At 38.5% G+C, this 25,306-nt stretch overlaps 1 protein-coding gene across 5 annotated transcripts in view; it reads right to left on the reverse strand.

Moving 5' to 3' along the window:
* ENOX2 (ecto-NOX disulfide-thiol exchanger 2) overlaps positions 1–25,306 on the reverse strand; it is a 249,160-nt gene that overhangs the window by 129,606 nt on the left and 94,248 nt on the right. Inside the window, exon 3 of one of the 5 annotated variants that reach the window (XM_029930555.1) lies at positions 14,080–14,223. The exons of 3 other annotated variants lie outside the window; for them this stretch is intronic. The gene's annotated coding sequence lies outside the window, so the exon portion shown is untranslated. Of the gene's footprint in view, positions 1–14,079; positions 14,224–25,306 lie in introns of those variants that run through there. One more of the 5 variants, XM_029930551.1, reaches the window with a different exon arrangement.

Consider the following 25,306-nt stretch of genomic DNA (forward strand, 5'->3'; position numbering starts at 1 on the left):
AACACTAATTTGAAAAGATATATGTACCCTCATTTATTGTAACATTATTTACAATAGCCAAGATATGGAAGCAACCTAACTGTTCAATGTTACATGAATGGATAAAGAAGATGTGGTGTGTATACACACATACACACACACACACACACACACACACACACATACAATGAAATATTGGCTCAACCATAAAAAAGAATGAACAGTTGCCATTTGCAAAAACATGGATGGACCTAGAGGGTATTATGCTAAGTGAAATAAGTCAGACAGAGAATGATAAATATGATTTCATGTGGAATCTAAAAAGACAAATGAACAAAGAAAAAAGCAGAATCAGATCCATAAATAGAGAACAAACCAGTAGTTGCCAGAGGGGAGGCAGTAAGGGATGGGCAAAATGGGTGAAGAGGAGTGGGAGATACAGGCTTCCAGTTCTGGAATGAGTTACAGGGATGAAAGGTACAACACAGGGAATATACTCAATGACACTGTAATAGCATTGTATAGTGAGTACAGCATACTGTATAGAGTTGGGGAATCACTATGTTGTACCTGAAACCAATGTAACATTGCATGTTAACTTTACTTCAATAAAAAAATAAATTAAAAACAATGTACAAAGCCTTTAACACTCTAACTCTGCAATCCTATTCTTTTGACTTTATTCTAGAGTAATACCTGCTCACATGTACAGATAAACATTTGTGGATGTTCTTTACAACACTGTTTATGGCAGCCAAAAGACAGGAGTAATTTAAATATCCACAATCAGGAAGATCCCAACAGAAACATTTCTAATCTCAGATATGGCCCACAAAGCAGTTACTAAAAAGAGAGAAAATCAGGGCAGATGTTATCCTTAGTGGGGAAATGACTGGAAAAGGGAATCAAAATCTTTGGGGTGCCAGAAATCATCTGTGCCTTGTTTTAGGTGCTAGTTACACAAGTGTCCTGTTTGTGAAAGTTCATTGTTTGACATGTGTAATTTTGCATTTTTATGTACTTTGATAAAATATTTTTTAAAAAACAAACAAGATTTGCGAAACCCCATAATTTTAGTGGAGATAGGACTGTACCAAGAAGAAGGAGTTCTGTGTTCTAGATCTTTTCTGCCCAAACTAGTTTGATACTTTGTGCAAGTCACTTGGGCTGAATCGAAGTTGACTCACACGTAAAAGTGAGGTAATCATATTTGGCTAAAAAGATCGAGAAGTGGGTCCAGGACTTTCATATCTTTTTAATATGACTCTAAACTGCCCATACTTCACATTCCAGGGCTATTTCAAAAACTCTTCCAAACCTGTATCACCAGCTCTAGTTCTGCCCCTTTATAATCCACAATACAAACACTTTGGTTGGAGTACAGCTCAGAGCATGTCACTGCCTTCTTCAGAAATCTTAGAAAGCAGTGGAACATGATACAAAGTGCACAGGACCCATCATCTAAAACTGAGATACCACCTCACACTGGTCAGAGTCGCTAAAATGAACAAATCAAGAGACTATAGATGCTGGAGAGGGTGTGGAGAAAGGAGCACCCTCCTACACTGTTGGTGGGAATGTAAACTGGTGCAGCCGCTCTGGAAAAGTGTGGAGGTTCCTCAAAAAACTATCCATAGAACTCCCTTATGACCCAGCAATAGCACTGCTAGGGATTTACCCAAGGGATACAGAAGTGCTGATGCATAGGGGCAGATGGACCCCAATGTTCATAGCAGCAATGTCAACAATAGCCAAAACATGGAAGGAGCCTAAATGTCCATCACCTGATGAGTGGATCAAGATGTAGTGTATATATATATACACATATATGTATGTGTGTATATATATATGTATGTATATATGTATATACATACATACAATGGAGTACTACATGGCAATGAGAAAGAATGAAATCTGGCCATTAGTAGGAATGTGGATGGACCTCGAGGGTGTCATGCTAAGTGAAATAAGTCAGACAGAGAAGGACAAATACCATATGTTTGCACTCATAGGTCTAACAGAAGAAACCTAACAGAGGACCATGAGGAGAGGAAGGGGGAAAGAGAGTTGGGGAGAGAGAGGGACACAAATCATGAGAGAGTATTGAATACTGAAAACGAATTGAGGGCTGAAGGGGGGAAAGGGGGTGATGGTTATGGAGGGGGGCACGTGTGGAGAGAAGCACTGGGTGTTATATGGAAATCAATTTGACAATAAACTTATTTAAAAAAAATAACCTGGGTCTGAATAGCTTACTGGCTGTCTAATCCTGGGCAAGCCATTGAGCCTCTGATTGTCCACTACCTCATGTGTAAAATGAGACTTATAATGGGACCTTCTTTATAGAGTTATGTAGAACAGAGTTTTAGCTACTGATGTGTCAAGTGCCAAGTCACACTTAACTTCATTAGCTATGGTTCCAGAGTAAAGGCAGAGAATCAAGTTCCTTAGCTACTTTTTTTATCTGACTCACTCCAATTAAGACAGAACATTTCTGGACAGCCTGAGCTTCAACACAAAGCTGTCCAACTGACCAGTTGTTTGACAGGAGGACAAAAAGTAAAAGGCATCTTTGCAGGTCATGCCACAGAAAGAGTGGCACCTCATGGCAAAGGACAATGGTCTTCATTGATGGCAATCTCCAGCCTGGAAGCTCTGTAGTCCCCTCTGCACACTCTTAATAATGGCAATAACTGCTTAACAGAGACCTGGCACAAAATCAAGAGAAGCTGAAGTCTTGTGGTTACCCTGCTGAGCTAATTTAGGATGTATTAGTCAATGTTTCTCGGGCTGTTCATCCTAGATTAGGGTAATTATGGAGAGGAACAAAAAAGAGATTAGAAAATAACTTGCTAGTAGAACCACTATATTTGTATGGGATGATATTTAACTTAGGATTTGAAAACAATACATAGTTATGACTTACTTGTTTCCTGCTCAGACTTTATTCCAAGTTCTAAGGCAAATCAGCATTTAGCAGATGAGTTCTCATCTCAGACGGAGGGTCTGGTCCCTGTGTCTTGTCACACCAGCCTCTTAAAAGCTCTATCTTTCCAGATACAAAGGCCACTCGCCCTGGGGATGCCCTTCACATTAAACAAGTTGTATAATCCCCAGGAACTAATTTTGGGGAAAGCGGGCACATTCTCAATTTGATATCTTGCCTTCTCAGTGAACTCAACCAAACATCTTCTGAAGTTTAACCTCCTTTCTCCTATTTTCCTTGATTGACTAAAGGAACAAAGATGTCTTTGTTAACATCAACCCTAATCTGAAAAAAAATTCCATGAAAATGCCTCCACTCTTCATCCAGTTGTGCACTTGCACACAGTTCGCTACCTGGAATAGTGCTCAGCACATAAAAGCCACTCAGTAAATATTTGTTCTTATTTACTGAGTGTTCACTGTAAGCAGCCACTCTTTCATAGCACTCAGCATAATTGCAAATAATTATTTGTATAGTTATTTGCTTAATGACTCTCTTCCTCACTAGCCTGTGATGGTCATAAGACCAGTATCAGAGTGTTATTCAAAGCTGTTCTTTTAATGCCTCTCACAATGCTTCACACTTATTAAGACTAAATAAATATTGACTGAACAAAAGACCATCGTGTACTAAGCACTATTTATTCAATTTCTCACTTAATCCCAAAACAACCTGTATACTTTGTATTATTATTTCTATTTTATAGGTGAGAAAATTGAGGCTCAAAGAGCTGAGCTGTAATGACTTGCGAAGGGTCAAAGCCAGGAATCTGAGTGTGTGCTATTAACGACTTCTTTTTATTTTTTTAAGTTTATTTATTTATTTGGGGGGCAGGGAGGGACAGAGAGAGAGGGGGAGAGAGAGGATATCAAGTAGACCCCGCACTGTCAGTGCAGAGCTCCACATGGGGCTCTATCCTGCAAACTGTGAGATCATGACCTGAGCCCAAATCAAGTGTCAGACATTTAACTGATGAGCCACCCAGGTGCCCCTTGTCCCCTTCTTTTTAAGTCCTGTTCTACTACTGATAGGGGCAACCTGGGAAGTTTTCCTCACTTTGCTGAGCCTCAGTTTTCTTATCTATAAACAAAGGAGAAATGGTATTTATTTTACAGATTTGCTGTTAAGTTTTCATGAGGTTATATATGTAAAGCACTTGATTATAGCCATTGGCATATAATCAATACTTAATAAAAGTTGCTACTCCTGTACTGCTGTCACTGAAACAAATATGCAGGAGAAAGCGATTGTAGCTAGGGAATGCCACATGCTAAAACCTGTCTCCCCTCCCCAAATTGTACAGCCCCAAACAGCAGTTGTCCAGATCTATAATGTCTTTCTGTGCCACTCTCATCAGCCCCCTCACTCACACATTCCATAAAACAAGCCTGCAAATAAAAGTTGCTTCTGCGTAAAATTCAAATGTAGAAAAAGCAAAATATTTTAAAATTAATTCTGTAACAAGCAATTGCTCAATGTAGAATACTATGACCTACATGGCTTGAATGAAATAGATCACATTGATAAAGGAAATTGAAGATGGGAAAAAAAATCAAGACTGTCTCCTACCCCATTACAAGAAGGAATTTCATGGATGTTTATTTCCACAGGTAATAAACGCATATCAGGAAATAGAGCAGAAAAAGAGAAAGTTGCAATTAGGCAGTCTATTCTTTCTGTGTTTCAATACCTAGTAAACATTTACACAACCACATTATTTGCCACCTTTTTGGGTCTACTACTTTACTGTCACTTCTGTTCTTGGCAGAAGACTCCAGACATTTTTTGTCATGGAATACTACAAGTGTCCAAGACTCTGAACCACAGTAGTTCAGAAACACCTAGCTACTGTGATGTAGGATAGGTAGCTACATTGATTCTCAAGCTTGGCTGCATAAGTGGAATCATCTGGGGTGTGCCCTGTACCCTGAGGAAGCTCTGCTCACTTTGTAAGAGACAGAAGGTCATCTTAACTCGAGGGGAATTTTGACCTGAGAGACAGAATGTAGAGGTTAAGTCCTGAATGAGCACTTATTTTTATTCTTAGTCATCAGAAAAATCAATTCTGATTTAAATGAATGACACTGATACTGGCTCGCCTGCCCATTTCCATTCTGATTCAGTTGATTCTGGACACTGATTCTGGAGCTACTTTGCCTGGGTTTGGAACTCACCTCCTATATTTATTATTTGGACAAATTGCTTAGCTTCTCTGCATTTAAGTTTCCTTATCAGTAAAATGAGGAAAATCCTAGAGTTTCTGTGACAATTAAATAAGTTGACACATTTAGAATACTTAGGATGTTTTCTGGCATGAAGTAAATGTTCCATAGCATTAGCTAGTAGTGGTGGTAGTAATGAAGTATTTTAATTATTATACTTTGGAGTCATGGAAGAGAAAGAAAAGCCTGTAGAGTTTGCAACCCCATGTGAATGGCCATGCTAAAATAGTGGTAGAGGTATTCTGTCTTTGAAATTCATGGAAATAAAATCTCTTCAATGTGAGGTACTACTCTGAGGCCAAATCAAATGATAGGTTGAGTTCCATCTAGAATTTGTCTTGATTTTATACATAAAGAACTAAAACTCTTAATGTAACACCTGCAAGAAAATAACCCTATTTCTTTGTACCACACAGTGGACTCCTGTTGCTAGTTTCCCTTGGCTTAAAAAATTTCTAAGGATAGGACTTAGAAAAATCAAAACTCATGTTAATCTTCACATGAATAGCAATGTTGGGACTGTGAGGGCTCCTGTCTTACTTGTCACCAATCCGTGGGGAGAAGGGAACAATCATTCAATTTGTGAGAGAGGATAGACAGGAGTATACTCAAGAAACTTCTTTAGGATTTCACCCACGCATACTTGTTCCTGGGCACAGGAGAATTAACTTATTAGATTACTAAGATTAGAATAAAAATAAGTGCTTATGTAGGGCTTAACTTCTGCATCCTGTCTCTCAGTACAAAATGCCCTCGACTTAAGATGACCTTCTATCTCTTATAAAGTGAGCAGAGCTTAGTCAGGGCATGGGCACTGTTTTCAAGTGGCATGACCACAGACCCACTTTGCTCTTAATTTGTAGCTTCCATTGAATTGTGACATAGGACATCACTCTCAATGACAGTGGCTGGGGAAGTAGCCTGCTCTGTGGATTCAATTTGCCCCATAGGTGGATAGCAAAGCATAGATTTGGAGCTAGAGATGGTAAGGAGCCTCATTAGGCCTTAGGCTTAAGCCAAGTTCTTCCATCCAGTTTTGCTTATTATAAAGCCGATACTACATTTTATTCCTCACATGCCTTCCTGTGTTTGTTTTCAGTTTGATTTGGAACTGGAAAGAAAAAAAGCGCTCATACTCTCAAACCCTAATAAGCAGAAGCAGTAACTATAAAAGTAAAAGAAGTAAAAATCTGACAGTTTTAAAGATACATTCACTTAACAGATGTGAAAGTGAGGTTTAAAAGAAAAGGCTTCTGTGATTTACCCACAATTAAAATACTACTAAGTGGCATGTCCAGTACTAGAATTACAATCTTGAGTATTCTTTTCACTACATGCCTGGGTATGCTCCCTTCTCTTACTAAGGCCAAGGAGGCCCATACAGACCCCAGGATTAAGGACAGTTGCTTTGGTACCGTTACCAAGCTAACAGGAGAGGAAAACAACTTCTTGAAATCTCAGAATCCTCTTACTCTGAAATTGAGCTTCACTGACGTAAAACTGACACTTTTTTTCAAATAAGTCCTTACCTTAAAATCAGAATATTGAAAGAGACCATTCTGAAAAAATTATATAGTAATGTTTAAATCATATACATTTTTTCCAGTTTGGACAGAGTTGCCATAAGGGTAGCCTGGGATAGGGATACAAACTGCCCCATGCCAAGTAAGCAAGGGTCACAAAGAGCTTATTCTATGATTTTCTGAGCTGCTGGAGTTCAGCTCTACAGAGGCAATTTCCTCATAGGTGTTTCCCAGTCTCAAATTCCTTTCGTAGCTTGAGATCAAAGGGCCCTGTGTAGCAGGCAGAACAGATATGGGATGTCATATACCACTCTGTTAGCTTCCTACAAATCACATAACCCTATTAGCTTAGGGAAGCCAGCTCCTCTAGGTTATAACTTTCTGCAGAACAGATGAATCAACTGCATGCCATAGTCCTAACCAACTTGAAATGATTATATGACTCTGGTAGGTCTGGTTCTGCCACTAATTAACCATGTGACTTTATTTTTTTTAAGTTTATTTATTTATTTTGAGAGAGACAGAAACAGTGCAAGTGGGGTAGGGGAGAGAGAGAGAGGGAGAGAGACAGATTCCCAAGAAGGCCTCACAGTACTAGCACAGAGCCCTATGCAGGGCTTGAGTTGGATGCTCAACCAACTGAACCACCTAGGCACGCCACTTTCTGACTTTAGATAAGGCTCTTCTCTCTGTCTCAGTTTGTTCATTTGTAAAAATGATGGTGTTAGGCAAGGTTGCCTCTGACTCTAAAATACTATGATTTAACATCTGCCAATAGCCTTTCTGTTACCAATACATGAGGCTGACTCACACTTGGTGTCTGCCAAGAGAAGTATTAAAATCTTAAATACAATAAAGTCACAAAATCATTCCAAAGCTATTCCCATGGTGAGGTCAACTTAAGAGAGATATATTTGCATTTTTCTATCCTGCCTCTTCTGTGCCACCTTCAATCTCTTCCATGTGACAATCCATGAAGATAAGCATTTCACACTGAGTTTTTATAAACCTAAGAAAGACAGAAGTCAGCTTACTTTTGGGATCCTCTAGTTATCACGATATGGTTTTATTTCCTGAAGCTGTAATCAGATAAAAATGTCAAAAGGACTAAAGAAACTGAGTAGGGTTATTAGTCTACTTTTTTCCCCTTATTTTAATTCCATTTGAAGGAACAATACGCTCTTCTTGCCTTTGGCAATATAATAATTCAGCTGACACTCTAGAAATACCAAACACCAAGATATAAAACGGTGGCATTTTCTCTCTTTAAAAACAATCAATGCTTTCATTTGTGGACTTCAAAGTACAGGTGAAATAAAAGTATCAGCCCTGTGAGTCTGAGGTAAATCAAAAGGCTGTAAGTGTCATAGAAAAGTTTCCTGGTTCATCGCCCCTCTTCCATGTAAGAAAGGAAACAAAAGTACTCCCAAAGAGATGAATACTCATCTCACTTTTATATTTCTCTCTCAAAAGGGCTTGAGCAACTTCCCCCTAATAATTCATTTCAATATAATTCTTCCTTATGTCTGACTTGGTGCTGCACTGGTCCACTTCATCTTATTAATCTTGCCTTGGCAGTGCTAGAATTCTTCACTGTCTTTCATATTGTCGAGTCTCACTTTGACTTCCAGAAATTCTAAAGGAAAACTTGGACACTGAGTTAGGGGTGTATGATCAAGTTTAGATACTATCTGGACATCCCTGATAACATTTAGATATTATCTGGAGGTCCTTATCATGACATTCCTGGAGATGCTAGTCCAACTTAGTCAAAATCATTTCTCCTCTCTTGTTATTAATACTTAATGTCTAAAATGAAACAAATATGAAAATATATTAAGGAAAGAAAGAATTGCCAGACCAATGCAAGTTATTATTGAACAGAAAGGCCTTCCTGGAGATCTTTAACTCTTGGGAGTTGGGATTCAGATATTATTGCAAATAGAAAATGGTTGAGGAGGCCTCTTTTTATACTGAGCTATTCATCGTTCATATGAACTTCGAGAACAATACTGCTCAGTACTGGGCATCATGTATTTAAGTGCAAACCTATCTTTCAGTACAGGCCTATGAGAGAAGACAATGGAAACAGGAGTATGTCTACATCTGGATCATCACTCTGGTATCATAATTATCCCCAGGTTAGTTGCTCACTCTTCAAGAGAGCTGACACTTCCTTTGAATACTAATGCTGTCATGAGGTTGCTTAAAACAAAGCATTCAATTTTAGTCATCGTCCGGATGGCCTTGTTGACTCATGGATTCTTCTATTTATGTGGAAGTGTTTGAGAAGAGGACTGCTATCTCTGCTTCTACAAGTCCAGGTAGATATCAAACTAGAAGGTAGTTGGCATCTTCTACATAGGCATTATGATTTGATGAAGGTTTAACAATCTTCTACTCTTTAGCCATAGAGGTTCATCTGAATAAGTGGACTCACGGCAATTTTAGAAAATTTGTGCTACTACACTGTTACTGAGGGAACATTTCTATAAGGAAAAGGTGAAATTTGAGAGCAAACACACTCTAAAGAATGCTGAGATCACCTTATGATAAAATCTGCAAAGCAGCCAGATCTACAAAGAAAGAGTTTGTGGTCAAATAGATATCGCAGTGTTATCTAATCCAGATTACTGGTCTACTTCACAGAAGAGTTGGGATAGGACACCCAAACTCCACCTTTGAGTTTCCCTTGGGCACTTATGAAATTGCACATGGTAAAGAGACAAGGATTCCATTAGGGTCAGGTATTCTTTCCACAAGCACCTGGATTTGATGTGTGGCTTATCTAAGGATATAATCTTACAAATGTTTGGAGTTTAATCTTTAGGGTCAAGTGAGGAAGTCAACTGATCAACATTAGATACCAAGTGCCCAGTTTTATTTTATTTTTTAAAATTTTATTTATTTATTTATTTATTGAAAGAGAGGGAGAGGGAGAGAGGGAGGGAGAGAGAGAGAGAGAGAGAGAGAGAGAGAGAGAGAGAGAGAGAGAGAGAGAGAGAGAGAGAGACAGGGAGCACATGCACACAGGCACACACATGGGGGAGGGGCAGAGGGAGAGACGCTGATGCAGGCTTCACCCTCAGTGCAGAGCCTGATGCGGGGCTGGATCTCACAACCCATGAGATCATGCATGACCTGAGCTGAAATCAAGAGTCAGACACTTAACTAACTGAGACACCCAGGCACCCCAAAAGTGTCCAGTTTTATACACAGCTCCACTCTGGCAGTGATTAGAGAATAACGGAGAACATTAAGGCCAAGAGAAAGCAATTATTCAGCCAGATACATGATCAATCAATAAATATTTCTTGAGTATCTATTGTGTGCAAGACACGGTATCTTTGCTAAAAGCCATGAGTCAGGGACCCTTCCAATAAGGGGCTAATGACTGAGTTAAAAGGCTAAGACATATTCAAATGAACAGATAACCACAAGCTAATCTATAATCACTGTCAAATGAGTCATATGAATATAATGACCAAGGGGTTTCAGAGGTACAAATGAACAATTCTAACTGATGATCCAGAAGGCCTCCTGAAGAAGTTTGGATTTGTACTAGGTGCTTTCAGTTGGATAGGATTTTGATGGGTTAAAGAAGGCAGACCATACTAGACAAAAAAAAATGGCATGAGCAAGGTACTAAGTAGGTAGGGGCAATGCTGGTCTAGTAGCAGATCACCCTGGCTGAACTAGAAGACTTGTTTTGGGGAGTAGCAGGGAAAAAAAAGCTGAAGAGACCATGGGATCTCAGAGTTTGGAGGGATCCTAGAAATGATCAAATCTGCTCACCTTATTCTCACACAAACACAGATTTCTTTTGTGTGCAACCAATATTTAACACACATTTTAGTAATGGGTCTGGCTTCCTGATATCTACGGGCATAGCAATTGTGACATAGGAGTTAGAGGCCTGCCTGAACCACTCGCTAGATGTTCACCCCTAGGTTAGTTTATCAAACTTTAGTTTTTCACCTATAAATGTGGATGATAGTATACTCACTGAAAGTGGAATTAGGGAGAAAAAGGAGAAAGAATGGTTGAAGAAGACAGAAAAGGATGTGGAATCTGTAAAGTGCATTGCCAAGGAAAGTAGAAATAGAGAAAATTCAAGGTAGGGGAGGCTGTTAACAGCATCAAATGAGCCAACAGGTTAAAATGGTTGAGATCAGCCCAAAAGCCAGGGACTTTGACAATTTGGAGGGCACTGGTGACCTTTAAGGAATCAACTTTAGTAGAAAAGGAGAGAGGAAAATTATAGAAAAGGATGAGATAAGAGGGATGGGAAAGGAAGAGCGTGTAGTAAGGAGCTAGAACTGTAGTCAAAGACCCCTCCTGATTTGCAGCGAGAGGAGAGTGACAAAGATGGCTTTGATTCAAAGGGGTCACAGGGTTCAGTGATATAATGGCTGGATGTGGAACTCAACTTAGAACTGAAATGGCTGGTAGTTCTGTTAAGGACGTCCAACCCTAGCCTTCCTCCTTGCAGAGATGCAGGGAATGGTGACAAAGGAAGAAAATACAATTACAAAGTAACCTGCCAATTTATAATGCCCATTTATAATGTCATAGGTTTGCCAGCAATTACAAGAGGCTTGCTATATAGTAAAACCTCATTAATTTGGACTTCAAGTTTTTGGAATTTGTGGTAATTGAACCTGGGCTGGAGTCACTATGCAAACACTGTGAAAAAGATTGTAAGAGAATTAATTTAGCCTGCCAAGGGCTATTTCACCTATTTAAAGAAAATAATCTTTGTTTTTAAAGAATGCCAGCATATTCATTACTTGAATGCAAACTGATTATGCTAATTATAGACTAGTATAATCGATTGCTAAAACCCCATATCTGTAATAGTTACTTTGCTCTCACTGAATACGCTCATTAGAAATAAAACTGCAATTCTTAAAAAAAAAACTGCAATTCTTTATTTTTTAAAAAATTTTTATCGTGTTTATTTATTTTTTGAGAGAGACACAGAGAGAAAGAGCATGAGCAGGGGAGGAATAGAGAGAGAGGGAGACACAGAATCTGAAGCAGGCTCCAGGCTCTGAGCTAGCTGTCAGCACAGAGCCCGATGTGGGGCTCGAACCCATGAACCGTGAGACCATGATCTGAGCCGAAGTCGGACACTTAACTGACTGAGCCACCCAGGTGCCCCAAAACTATAATTCTTTAAAGTTGCTTCATGATTTCGATGATTCCATACCCCCTTTCCCCACCCTCATGAATTAACTATGGCTCAGGAGGTATTACTCTAAACTAGCACATCACTTATCAAGGACACAGTGGAAAACTAATATGTGATCAAAAAAGGACTGAGAGCAGCCAAGATAGATGTCTTAAAGTTGATGCCCTAAATCCTCTCTCTCCATAGCAGGTTCTCTTACAGCTGATTTAAAATACTGATCTGACATACCAACTTGGAGATGGCTGTCTTTTTTGTGTTTTAATGTTTTATTATTTTTAAATGTATTTTCTGAGTAAGCACAAGCAGGGGAGGGGCAGAGAGAGAGGGGGGACAGAGGGTCTGAAGCAGGCTCTGCGCCGACAGCAGCGAGCCACATGTGGGTCTTGAACTCATGAACCGCGAGATCATGACCAGAGCAGTAGTTGGATGCTCAACCAACTGAGCCACCCAGGTGCCCCTGGATTTTTTGGTTTTTAAAGCTTGTAATTTATTAGAAGGAGAAAAAGGGCTGCTGTATGAAGGGACACTGAGGGAAACCAGAAGTTACAGCAGACTGCAGACAGGAGACAGGACGTGTATAAAATATGGCTGTAATAACTAAAAAGCTACCAGAGTGTAGGACATTTTATTATAGAGATAAAAAGCCTGTGTTCCTTAGTAAACCCTGAAAACTATAATAAGAGTATTATAGTGCAGTGCAATAACTATTATCTGGAATTATGCCTCTAAATAATCAGAGTTGAATACATGCCTTAAAAAGGCAGATATATACACACACACACACACACACATATGATTGGTTTCCATAATGATTAACCTAAAAATGTGAAATGTCTTGATACTCAAACAGGTAAAATTCATAATATTGTCATATAATAATGATAATAAAATAATAGCAACATTTATTAAGTGATTAGTGTGTGCAGTGCCCTTTATCTTATATAATTGTGTTTAAATCCTAATATGTGGGTTTTAGTACCATTTCTACTTTATAATTGAAGTGAAACTCAGAGCGGTGAAGGAACCACCCCCCAGGCCACAGAAAGAAATAGAGCTGGGATTAGAACTCACACCATTTCTGTAGCTATAAACTATGTCTTTCCAATGTCCCAGAAAATACACCTCTCTAAAAAATCACTCTTTTCTTGAGAGCTCCAGAGAGCTGTGTTTCACTGTGTTTTGTTTTCCAAAGTTTTATTTGACAAATACCTTGATTTATAAGCAGAAAGAATCAGATATGATCTTATATGTTTGTAAGCATGCTCCATGCTACAAGGTGAATATAAAAGTAAGAGTAAAAAAAAAAAAAAAAAAAAAAAAACAGAACAAAACACCATGAACTTGTCTATTAGGCCAATCCCCAATCTCAGGTCAGTCTCTACATACTGTGGATACTGTTTTCAAATGAATAGCCAAAGAGCAAAAAGATACAATTTAAAAATATAAAATGATCAGTTAAGAATTGGCTCTCCTATTGGTTCCCCGCTCGTTCTGAAGAAATTTAACGCGAGAATAGGCTAATGGAACATAAAGGTAAAGGAGGATTGCAGGGGAGGATCAAAACTCAGTTGGCTGTTCTAAACGATTTAAGACAATCAACGCTTCACCTGTTCTAAGAGAGCTATGAGGGCATCAAACACAAGTGGGCATAGTGTGTACTGGGGGGAAACAAGGCTGGGGTGGGGAGATGCAAATATATGCAGTTATTTGCATTACGAATAAAAGTGAGGGTAGCCCACCACACAGACACACAAAGAAAAACATACCGTGAAACCATTCACTCATTCAATCCTTCTACTTAAATCAGTTCTTTACTCATCTTTTTTTGTCTCAAGCCTACCCATTTAAGGGTCAGGTATGGAGGTCACTTTTGCTGTAAATTGTTTCACAGTGTCCAAGGCTGAATTAAACTCTTCCCTGTTTGTGATCCCATAGGGGTTTTTCCCCCTGTTTTCCACACTTAACCACATCACCAATGATACTCTATCTCATTTTTAGACTTATTGTATGTGCTTTTCCCAGCTCTATCTTACCATGACTTCATTGAGGGCAGGGGACTCTTTCTCATTTCTGTAGTTAAGCAAATTCCAGCAAAGTGCCAATAATGTACTAAACTCTAAGAAAATTTTGACTCAATAGCACTGGCTTAAGACTGTGCATTATTGTCTAGCTTACCTGAAGGAGCATTTGTTCTCTTTCTTTTCTTGCTTGATTCCCCTCCATTCTCAATGAGGCCTTCTGTGACCAGAGGGCCACTGGCACTACCAAACTGCAAGGGTTCGTTGTTGTTGGCAGGGTCAAAGGGCAGCTGGTTCAATCCTAAAGAAGAAAAAGAAAGCCAAAATCCAGATTCCATTAAGGACTGGGATTCTCTAGATTTTATTATATGAGCCACTAGAGGAAAACTCTAAATCTTAAGAACCTAGGAATAACAGGCAATTCCTTAAAGCCAGTTGACTTCTGTAATTTTTCCAGATTTGTTGACAAGTGCAGAATTAAAACATAGGTTCTTATAAGACTGTGGCTCAGTCATTAAGAAGATCCCTGATGTTTCTGTGAAATTAGCACTTTTGGCCACCAGCTATCAAATTATCTTCTACCTCCTTCCTTAAAAGAGATAAGACCTTCTTTAAATGTGACTATGGTTAAATCCACTCTTCCCTTGAAAAAGCTTCGTCATGTATTCCTGAGACTGTCCCTTGACATTTTTCCATTCTTTCACTGCAAGGTGATACAGATATAATCATCAGCATCCTGGCATCAAAGTCACTGCCAACAATAACAGAGGTTTCCAAAAAACAAAACCACAACTCTATAGCAAATGAGGGAAGAAAACAAAGATACGGATTCACAATAGGATTAGTTAGCAGTTGGAGTGCTGGGGGGTTACGACCCAGGTTTGGCGAGTGCTACTCCTATCCATTCCAAATGATGCCAGAGTGTGGTTACTTCACTAGTTGCTGCTGCACCATCTAAAATGGCAGAAGGCAGTTTCTACTCTCTCGATCCTACATGCTTCTGCCAGGGAGGAGCAGAGAGTTTCTTACTCCTCTGGCAGCAGCACCTGGGATTTCAAGTGTTTCAATGAAACTTTCATGAAATGTGGAATCAAAAGCTTCGTTAAGGACCAAAATTACATAATCTCTCTTAAGCTTAGCCACTGGTCCCCAATCCCATAAAAAGAGGAATCGGGTTGGCCTGCCAGGCTCATTATTTAACCCTTGATATTTCAATGGGCTGCAGCTGTACAATTCTTGAGGCAATACTGTAAAAGATCAATAAAAACTTGGAGTCCAGTCAGCTAAAAGTCAATCAAGTTTCAGTAAAATAACTCCTAAGATTCTAACAAAATGTCTTTACATTATTGGTTTTAGTTAAAAGTATCCCTCGGCTAATGTTTTCAGCCCACGTAATAAATACCATTTCTTCAGCAATCAGACTCCACTTGGAACACCTGCATTAAATGTCTTCTGGGACTTGTCATTCTTCCTTTACATCACCTGAGTAAACTAAGTGAAGGCATGAAAACGCACTTCTGTATCTTAAATCAACTGTTCACTGCATGATATCCATGTTCTATTAAATCCCTACCATGATTAGAAAGAACCAAAGAAACAAACATCAAATGCTATGTATTAAAAAGAAGACTAGATTTTTCTACAATTTACAAATGAAGAGGTTTCTTGGACCTGAGTGGTCTCAGAGTCAAATGTGAGTAATGTACTATTAAAGATCTTTTCTTGGTATTTCTTTCTATAATATTATACTGACCCAAACAAGTTCTATGGAGGATGGAATGGCATAGTGGAAACAGTATGTGTTTCGATTGGGACTAAAATCCTGGCTGTGTCTTTTACTAGCGGGCAATTCATTTAATTTCCCTTACTCTTAGCTTCAAAATGTGTAAAAAGGGAGTGATAACATTTGTACAGGGTTGTTGCAAAGATTAACAAGATAAAACATATATATTTAGAGTTATTATTATCTTATTCTAAGTGAATTAAAAAAATGCTTTTTCCCCTATTAGTTTGTAAACTCTTCCAAGGAGGATCTTTCCCCCAACATTCTCCCCACCTACCAGCTGTATAACCTGGTGCCTATCACGGTGCCTGGCACATAGTGAGTGTTGAATTAATTAATTAATATGCAACAGGGAGGGAGAGGTGACTCATTCATTAACCTATGTAGTTAGAGTAAAGGCGTGACAGCTGATCATCAAGAATTAATGCCACAACTTAAAAGTTCTGATGCTGATTATATCAACATTACTTAAAATAATTAGGTTTGAAATGCGTCTCCATCATCTGAGTACTATACTGCAAGATAGTGAAAGCTTCATCAAAAGGAACGCTCAGGGATTAGGAGGTTCTGATTAATGATGGTTAATCAAAAAAATTTTCCTTATTTTGTTTTGCATTTGATAATTTCACAGGGTAATATATTAGTCCATTTCCTTGCCTTATTAAGTAGATGACTGAATATCTTACAGAGCTTTAGAGCCCTAATCTATAAAAGGAAGCTAAGAACAGTGCGCCTAGCTCATGAGACTGTTAAAAGGATTAAAATGAAATTATGTATGTGGAATATTCTGCATTACATCTGGCATACAGCAGATACTCGATAAATATTAACTGCCACTACCATAATTTTGAACTTCTATTTCTATTCCATTTCAATTTCTAGAATTGTTGATGTACAATGTGAGGAGAGTGGTCTGAATTTGCTCTGATCCAAGGATAGACCTTTTTCCTCATTGAATCTTTTCATTGTTGTCTTTACCTTTTTTAAGAAGTTGGAGTCCAGGAATATAATCTGCTAAATGAAAAGTATTCAGTCATAGATATTTGACTATAATTGTTTTGCTTTTTATTTAGTCCCAGATGGTAAGTTTAGGGATTTAGGTATTTTGTTCCTCTTTCTAGAATACAGATTTTTATTTGACACTAAATAAAACTGAAATTTCAAGTACTTTCTCTGTTTCCACCTCATATATGATCTTACGTGAAAATCCTGATAGTTTAAGCACTCCATCACAGGCCTTATTTCTTATAAAAAAGGATCTCATATCAAGGTGAGAAAGACATGCCACTCAGTAAGTTGATTCATTGAATATTAATCCACATTTTATATTCTCTGGGACCCAAGACAGTCTCCAAAGATTTGTAGTGTTGAGAACAAGGGCTATAGAGATAGCAAAATCCTACCACACCAGTGCTCTCTACCCACTTTTATTATATTGTTTTATTCTTCCCCTAAGACAACACCAAATAAGCCAATAAATCAGTAAATCAGTAGGTACTTAGAGGATCTTTTCTGTGTCATGTATATGTGATCAATGCTGAATGCTATTGTAAGTAAAACAGCCCCATTAAAACTATTTAAATTATAAAAAGAAAACTACCACTTTAATTTCAAGGATTCTGACTGCAGAAATTATGACTTAAATGTAAATTATTAGCAATTACCATATTGTAATTCTCACCAAAACTCTAGAATTTATCTTTAAATCTCTTATGGAAGCTAGTTCTACCATTTTCCCACCAGACATGATAAAATCATTAGATTAAAAAGATATTAGGAAAATATTAGACTAGGGAGAAACTTTTGAGGTTATTCAGTTCATTCTTTTATGCAACACGGGAATCTTATCTATAGAGTTCCTGACAGGCCTACATGCAGGGGGTACTTCTTGGCCTGGGGACCATTCTTTGCTGTGCTCCCAGAGATTCATCTTGCTTTGCTGACCTTTTTAAAAACTCCCGCCTCCTCTATTTTGAGGGTCCCTTTTTCATCTCCCCCAAACTGTCTATAAGTAGGATGTATTTTATTCAACTATTAATTGGTTATTGTCTCTAAAATGAGTTCATGGCACTTCTAACTTTGTACGCGTCCTATTGAAAGTCACTGCAAGAAAACAAACGAGAGAGTCACGAACAGTTTAACAGCAACGTGAGACCAGGTTGACTTGTTTAGAGAGCTGACCAGCTGTTATTTCATGTCATGTCAAAAAACAGCGTATCTGAGTTCATAACACACATGAGGCCACTTTTGACAGTATGCATACTGGGGGAAGGGTGGGGGTGGGGGCCTTGGAGAATGACATTTCTCACCCAAAGGAACCAGCAAATTAAACATCTCAGAATGAAGTGTGTTTCTCGGCGAGTTCACGTGCAACATACAGATGCAAATGATTCCTGGGCTGTGAGGAGAGCACTGGAAAATTTTCCCCACTCTTGTGCAAGAAGATCAATGATCTCTTTGTGCCCAGCTGCTGTTAGAGTTACTGTCACAATTCACTTTACAGAGCTTTCCACTATCAGGTCAAATTAGGAGTAACCTTCATGATGCAATCTAACACTTGAAATGATTGCTCCAGGTTATGGTACAGAAATATGACCCCGCAGAACCCTGCCACTTCTTATTTGCAGCTGCGGCCCATAGACATAAGGTGGTACAATCTTAGCAAAAAGGAAACACAATTATCCTCTGGATTGGCTCCCTTTGAAAGAAAATGGTTAGCTCCAGAGAAACCTGATAAATTCAATTCCAGGCAGCAATCTTCAGACAGACATTTAGATTGTAAAAATAGAGTACCCATTTTTGGCAAACATAACATTATAGTTAATTTGTGTATGAAACAAATTTCTGTAACCTGAGTCCTATTTTCCAGGTTTCTTCAGTCTGAAATCAGATATGGGACTCTATGGTAAGGGGAAGTAGAGGGTCTCCAAATTAGTTTTTACTTTAACACTGTTGGAGAAACAAGGGGTTATTAGGATAATGGTTAGGACCTTAAGGTGCTGGTAGGTGCTTTTGTAGGATTTATCTATCCCTGGGAGCCTCCTGTCCTGCCTCAGTGTAGGCCTGAAAACCTCTGACTCCCTATTTTCGGCTCTCACTGTGGAGCTGCTCCACTTGCTATTTCTGAGGTAATATTTGGAGTGTCTAATGGACTTGGGCTGCACCATCACTCTGCAGCCACAGTGGTTAGTGGCCAAAACAAACGAACATTTCTTAGCTCCAGGTCTTAGCTCATGCCAAACAAATGAAACCTATTTTGTCAATTTCATGAGTTATTTATATTCTGTATAACTGGTTTAGCTGAAATAAGAGTAATTGTTAAAGATTAATAGGGAAAGTGATGAGAAAGAAAAGAGCCAAAAGGTTTTCTACTAAGGGGCTTGCTTGAATGGTGGTGAACATAAAAACTTTCAGGGAAAAATTTACATTCATGTCACTCTTTCAAGGTTTGATACAGGTGACAGGCAGATCTTTATTGATAGTGATCCTTCAGCAACTTTTTAGTGACTCCCTAAACTACTGGTCAAGCATTCAAGGCCTTCAAAATAAGCCCCCACCCATTCTGAGCACGGCCTCTTACTATGCTACAGCTTGTGCTTTACCCCAATACTTTTCAAACTTTCATGTGCACACATGTTCCCAGGGGATCTTGTTAAAATGCAGATTCTGATTTAATAAGTCTGGGTTGTGGTCTGCTTTGCTAACAAGTCCCAGATGATGCTGACTCTGCTGGTGTGGGGAATCTCACTTTGAACAGAAAAGGCTGACACTCGAGCACAACGAGACTACCTGGTGTTCAATGAATCATTTCAAAAGTACTTTGTCTCCACACCTTTAGCTCACAATGATCCACCACCAACTTCTTGAATTCCAACTTTCAAAACAGTATACGATCCTTCTCTTAGGGTTTATCTCAGATATTTGCTTCATGATGCCTTTCCTTATCCATGTCAACCAAACCCGTGACGTACACAGCAATGAGGCAGGGCTACCAGGGGATCAACCATTCATTGGCGGTTAAGAATGTGTTCTTCTTTATAAACATAACTTTTTATTTTATTTTCTAGTTATTTTTCCCATTTTACAACAAAGAAAGGGAAACTTACAGAGTTTACGTAAATTTCCCAAGGTCAATGCAGCTAATAAACAATACAGCAAGGAACTTGGGCTTTTTTAAAATTCTAAAACACTGTGCTGGTTCTCTTCAGATCTTAATCTGCATTTTTCATATGCCTTTTATAGAGTGCTTTGTGTTATAGTTCTCTGAGTATTTCTCTTATCCTCCCATCTCTCCTGCCTTACTCACTAACACTAGGCTGTAAACTGCTTTACTACATACTTTACATTCCAGACATTTAAAAAAAATCTCTTCCTCCAATATGCCTGTCATGATACCTGTACAATGTTATAAACTCTCCAGACCTGTGTATCAATCGGAACTCACCTACAACTTGGGTACAATTGTTGTGTTTCCCACCCCAAAGACCAACCAACAGCTGCTTGGGCTGTCATGAAGGGAAGTATGGTTTTTGGGTTCCTTCAGCATTCTTGGTATCCCCTCTATCCTAGGATCCCTAAAGACTCTTTGGGAAGTGCTGGTAGATGATCATACACTCAACCACTAACCTTGATTATACATAACTTCATTCTCCAATGAAAAAGGCAGCATTGTCCTTCCACTGACTAAGACTCTTATATGAGAAAACACTGTACAAGAAACTCCATATATGGATCTTTTGTTAATAGTTCTATGGGTACCAGGTTACAGATCCCTGCTTTACAAACTGCAGTCAAGAAAAGGCAATCCCTAGAGATGTACTGTCCAACACAGTAGTCATGAGCCACAGTAGCCATGTAGCTATTAAAATCTAAGTTTAAATAAACTAAGATGAAATGAAAGGAAAAGTTCAGTTCTTCAGCAGCATTAAGCCATTTCAGGTGCTCAACAGCCACATGTACCTAGTGGCTACTGTATCAGTAAACACAGTACGGACTATTTCCGTCATCCCAGAAAATTTTATTGGACAGTGCTGCTCTACAATAAGACCTGGATTCAAACCCACATCTGTTATTTACTAGGTGTACCATTTACAAGAGGTATAAACAAGCCACTTGATTTCTCTGGGATTGGTTCTGCACTGTAAAATGGGAATGATAATGCCCCCTCTTATAGGGAACTGAGAAAAGTTCAATGAGAGAATGTATATTTAGAGTCTAGTACATATTAGACACTAAATAAGTGGATAGATCCCTTGTGGTCTAATCGATGGTTTCTATGAATTTGCCTCAAAAACAGAATAAGAAAATTCGAGTGGTATGGCTCTTTAGGCCCTGAAGCTACATCCTATTTCATCTATTACAAAGATGTTACCTTTGCATTCATTATATAACCCTCTTTTTCTTTCAGATAATACATAGCCATCAGGGTAATTATAATTAACAAATAATGCTGGGACTAGTCAGTGATGGCTCTTTGCTTGTACTATTTTTAGGAGAGGAGACTGTATTTGTCACCTTCAACTTTCCAACATAAAAGAACCACAGTTTACCCTTATAACCGAAATGCCTCCTGTCAAAGCTTTAATCAGTGCTCAGTTTCAGCTGGCTGCTGTATTATTAGGACACTGCTAACAGTGACACTATGAATGGAAAAGGACTATTTCTCTCCAAATCTGTATTTTCCTATACTCAGAATATTCCCTGTGTTTTTCCTGTGGGGCTAACATCTCCCAGGCCTAGTAAAGGTGAATTATTTCAGAAAAGTCTGAACTAAATCTGTTAAGGTGCTTGAGTTACGTGAGCAGGAAAGCAAAATATAGATTTCCAACTTCAAGAAGAATGCTTCAGGATTCTTTTCCTCCATACAATTTAAGGCTTGGGAAACAAAGCAAAATCACATTCCTCAATGAAAAGAAAGTTCAAAAAAATGTTCATTTGATAGAACAGTTCAAAGTGACAGATGGTAGATGGGCAATTTATCATTTTCCTTAGGATAAAGTCTGGCAGTCTTCAGAGGAACTGAGCAGAAAAAGTCTTATTTTCCTGTAGCTTATCCCTGGGAACAGTTACAGCAAAACTACCCTTCTCTCCATATCTTTAAGGGTGGGGGATTAGAAAGCTGGTGATTGATCAGTGCCTGCTTTGAGCTGGCTCTAGGCCACACTGCTATTCCTGTTGACCAATTTTCCACTTGAGTGACAGGAAAAGGGCAGGTTCCTAACACACTGACCATTAGGTTATCTATTTAATACTTGCCTGAGAATGTGCCCAGAGGCACTGTATTATGGGTGTCTCTGTCTAAATAAAATAAACAATTGCAGACATCAGAGCCTGAGGACAGAAGGTTGTTCTGGTATTGAAACCGGAGTCTATCTTGTCAGATCTGTAATGAGGTCTTCCCTTCAGGCTGATTGATTTCATAAAGCTGAGGTAATTATCAAAAGCAAGCACAGTTCTCCCTGCAAAAAGCACTCTGCTGGTTTTGAAAACTAGCTCGTCAGCTGGATCTGGCCAGGAGCCTTGGCTGAGCCAGCCCTTTCTGTAGGAACAGTTACTACACACAGAGTACACCAATTTGTTCTAACAGATTTTTAAGATGCCAGTAAATACATGGTAAACAAGGTTCAGCAAAATAATTTCACATGCTGTAAGTGAGTGAAAATTGAAGTAGCAGTCAGATAAATCTCCGTTTCAGTGTAGGATGCTTTGAAGCGGAGAAGGAAAGCTGGAACTCTCTGGTCTTTGCAGAGTTAATTTTATCAATTAGTACTAGAAGGATACTGGTATCCTTTCAGAATGCTACACTGCATGAATAAGACTTGTATCTTTGTTCTCTCCAAACTGTACACACTAATTTCACTAAATTTCCTTTCTTCATTTCATTCAGCCTTCATTAACTATTTATCCAATCACTGTCCTACAATTTTAATTAACTTATAATTAACCAATGATGAGTTTGTGATTTAGAAGTTGCTAAATATAGAACTACATAAATACAGTAAATCTGCAGTTACATGTTCGAAAGATTTATCCTCTGTCCTACCCCCCACCCCATTAATTTTGCTATAATGTATCACTAACATTCTGGAGTTATGCTTTCTGCATTCCCAATATTTTATTCCCCATTTGGACTAGTTTTTCAAGAATGTATGATAAACAGCCCTGCATTAGCTGTGAAAATAAACACGCAGGAGAAAACAGATTTCTGTCATATGTTAATACATCCTTAACAGATCCATACCTCCACGATAACAATTCCTCCTGAGGACTATCAATACCTGAGGGTATTACCACGTAAAAAACTCCTTTAGACATGTCCCTGGGCTGAAGTCAAACGTACTAGTTCGAAGAAAGCTAGAATCTACTCCTTGAGAAAATAACATGACTGTAAAAGTAAAAACTTTCCAAAAAAACCCTAATCTGTGTTTGAAACAAGTCTTACCATTGTTTTATAAAAGAGTAAGTAGGCTCTTGGGGCATTTCGGTGGCTGAGTGGGTCACAGCATGGAGCCTGCTTGTGATTCTCTCACTCTCTCTCTGTCCCTCCCCTGCTCGCTCGCTCTCTCTTGCTCTTGCTCTCTCTCTCTCTCTCTCCCCCTCTCTCTCAAACATCAATAGGTAAACATTAAAAAAAAAAAAAGAATAAGTAGGATCTTAATTTTGCTCCAGCCTGGAGTCTGAGGTATTCAGTATGTATTGGAACAGTGAATGTATAAAATAATATTGACAGATAGTCTCTCTTCTTGTTTATCTAATTCATTCAAACACTTCTGGCAATATGCTAGGCCCTAGCATTTCAAGACTTGATAAGATAGTTTCTCTCCTCAAAAAGATCACAACGAGAAAGGAAGGCAGATAAATACACAGAAAATCTGGCCCAAAGTACTGCATCAGCTTCATTTCTTGCTATTTCACTTCCCACAAGTACCCTTTGCTTCATTCATACCAAGCTTTCCAAATTCCTCAAATATGCTAGGCCTTTTCATGTCTGTGTTTCTCTTTTTTCTTAAAAAAGAATTATTTTATTGTGGTAATAACAGCACAAAATCCACATTGTTAAAATTTTAAGTGTACAGTACTGTAGTGTTAACGATAGGCATGATGTTGTACAGCAGATCTCTAGAATTCATTAATCTTGCATAATTCAAAATTTATGCCCATTGATTAGCAATTTTCCATTTCTCCTCCCCTCAGCCACTGGTAACCACCATTCTACTCTCTGATTCTACGAGTTTGACTATTTTAGATACTTCATATAAGTGGAATCATGCAAGATTTTTCCTTCTGTGACTGGCTTATTTCACTTAGCATAATGCCTTTAAGGTTCATTCATGTTCTTACACACTATAGAATTTCCTTTCTTAAGGCTGAATAATATCCCGCTGTAATACATACTATGTTTTTTTTAAATCCATCTGTCAGACATTTAGGTTATTTCCACAATTTTGCTATTGTGGATAATGCTACTATAAATACTGTTGCTAATATATTTTTTTTGATATTCTGATTTCAATTCTTTGGGATAAATATCCAGAAGTGGGATTGCTGGATCGTACAGTAGTTCTATTTCCAATTTTTTGAGGAACGTCCATATTTTTCCATAGCAGCTCTACCATTTTGTATTCCTAGCAACAATGTACAAGGGTTTCAATTAATCCACGTCCACACTAACACTTATCATTTTTTATTAATAGCCATCCTCACAGGTGTGAGGATATCCACTGTAGTTGTAGTTTTGATTTGCATTTTTCTTATGATTAGTGACATTAAGTATCTTTTTATATATATGTTGGCCATTTGTGCATCTTCTTTGCAGAAATGTCTATTCAAGTCTTCAGCCTGTTTTTTAATTGAGTTATTATGGGTTTTTTTTCTATTAAGTTGTAGGATTTCGTCATATATTCTGGAAATTAAGCCCTTATGTTTTCTCCCATTCAGTAGGTTGCCTTTCATTCTGTTGATTGTTTCTTTGCTATATGTTTCCTTTTTAGTATGATGTGGTACTGCCTGTCCATTTTTGCTTTTGTTGCCTGTGATTTTGGTGTCATATCATGAAATCACAGCTGAGACCAAGGTCGTAAAGCTTTTCCCCTATGTTTTCCTCTAGGAATTTTATTTTTTATTTTTATTTATTTTCGGGGGCACTGGGAGAGGGAGAGAAAGAATCTTAAGCAGACTCCATACCCAGTGTAGAGCCTAATCTCACAACTTTGAGATCATGACCTGAACTGAAATCCAGGGTTGGACACTTAACCGACTGAGCCACTCAGGTGCCCCTCTTCTAAGAATTTTAGTTTAATTTTTTTTTTTTTTTACTTCATCCATAAAATATTTCTTTATTGTCCAATATAGAATGCTGGCACATACAATTAACCTTTTTGTTGTACTTTTTTTTTTCCATATTATTTTATTGTCAAATTGTTTTCCATACAACACCCAGTGCTCTTCCCCTCAAGTGCCCACCACCATCACCACCACCTGTCTTCCCCCCTCCCCCCTCCCCCCCAACCCTCAGTTCATTCTCAGCTTTCAATAGTCTCTCAAGTTCTGCATCCCTCTCTCTCCCCAACTCTCTCTCCCTCCTCTGTTCCCCCTGGTTCTC

This window comes from Suricata suricatta, chromosome X, assembly GCF_006229205.1.
Source record: "Suricata suricatta isolate VVHF042 chromosome X, meerkat_22Aug2017_6uvM2_HiC, whole genome shotgun sequence".
In the NCBI taxonomy this organism is placed as follows: Eukaryota; Metazoa; Chordata; class Mammalia; order Carnivora; family Herpestidae; genus Suricata; species Suricata suricatta.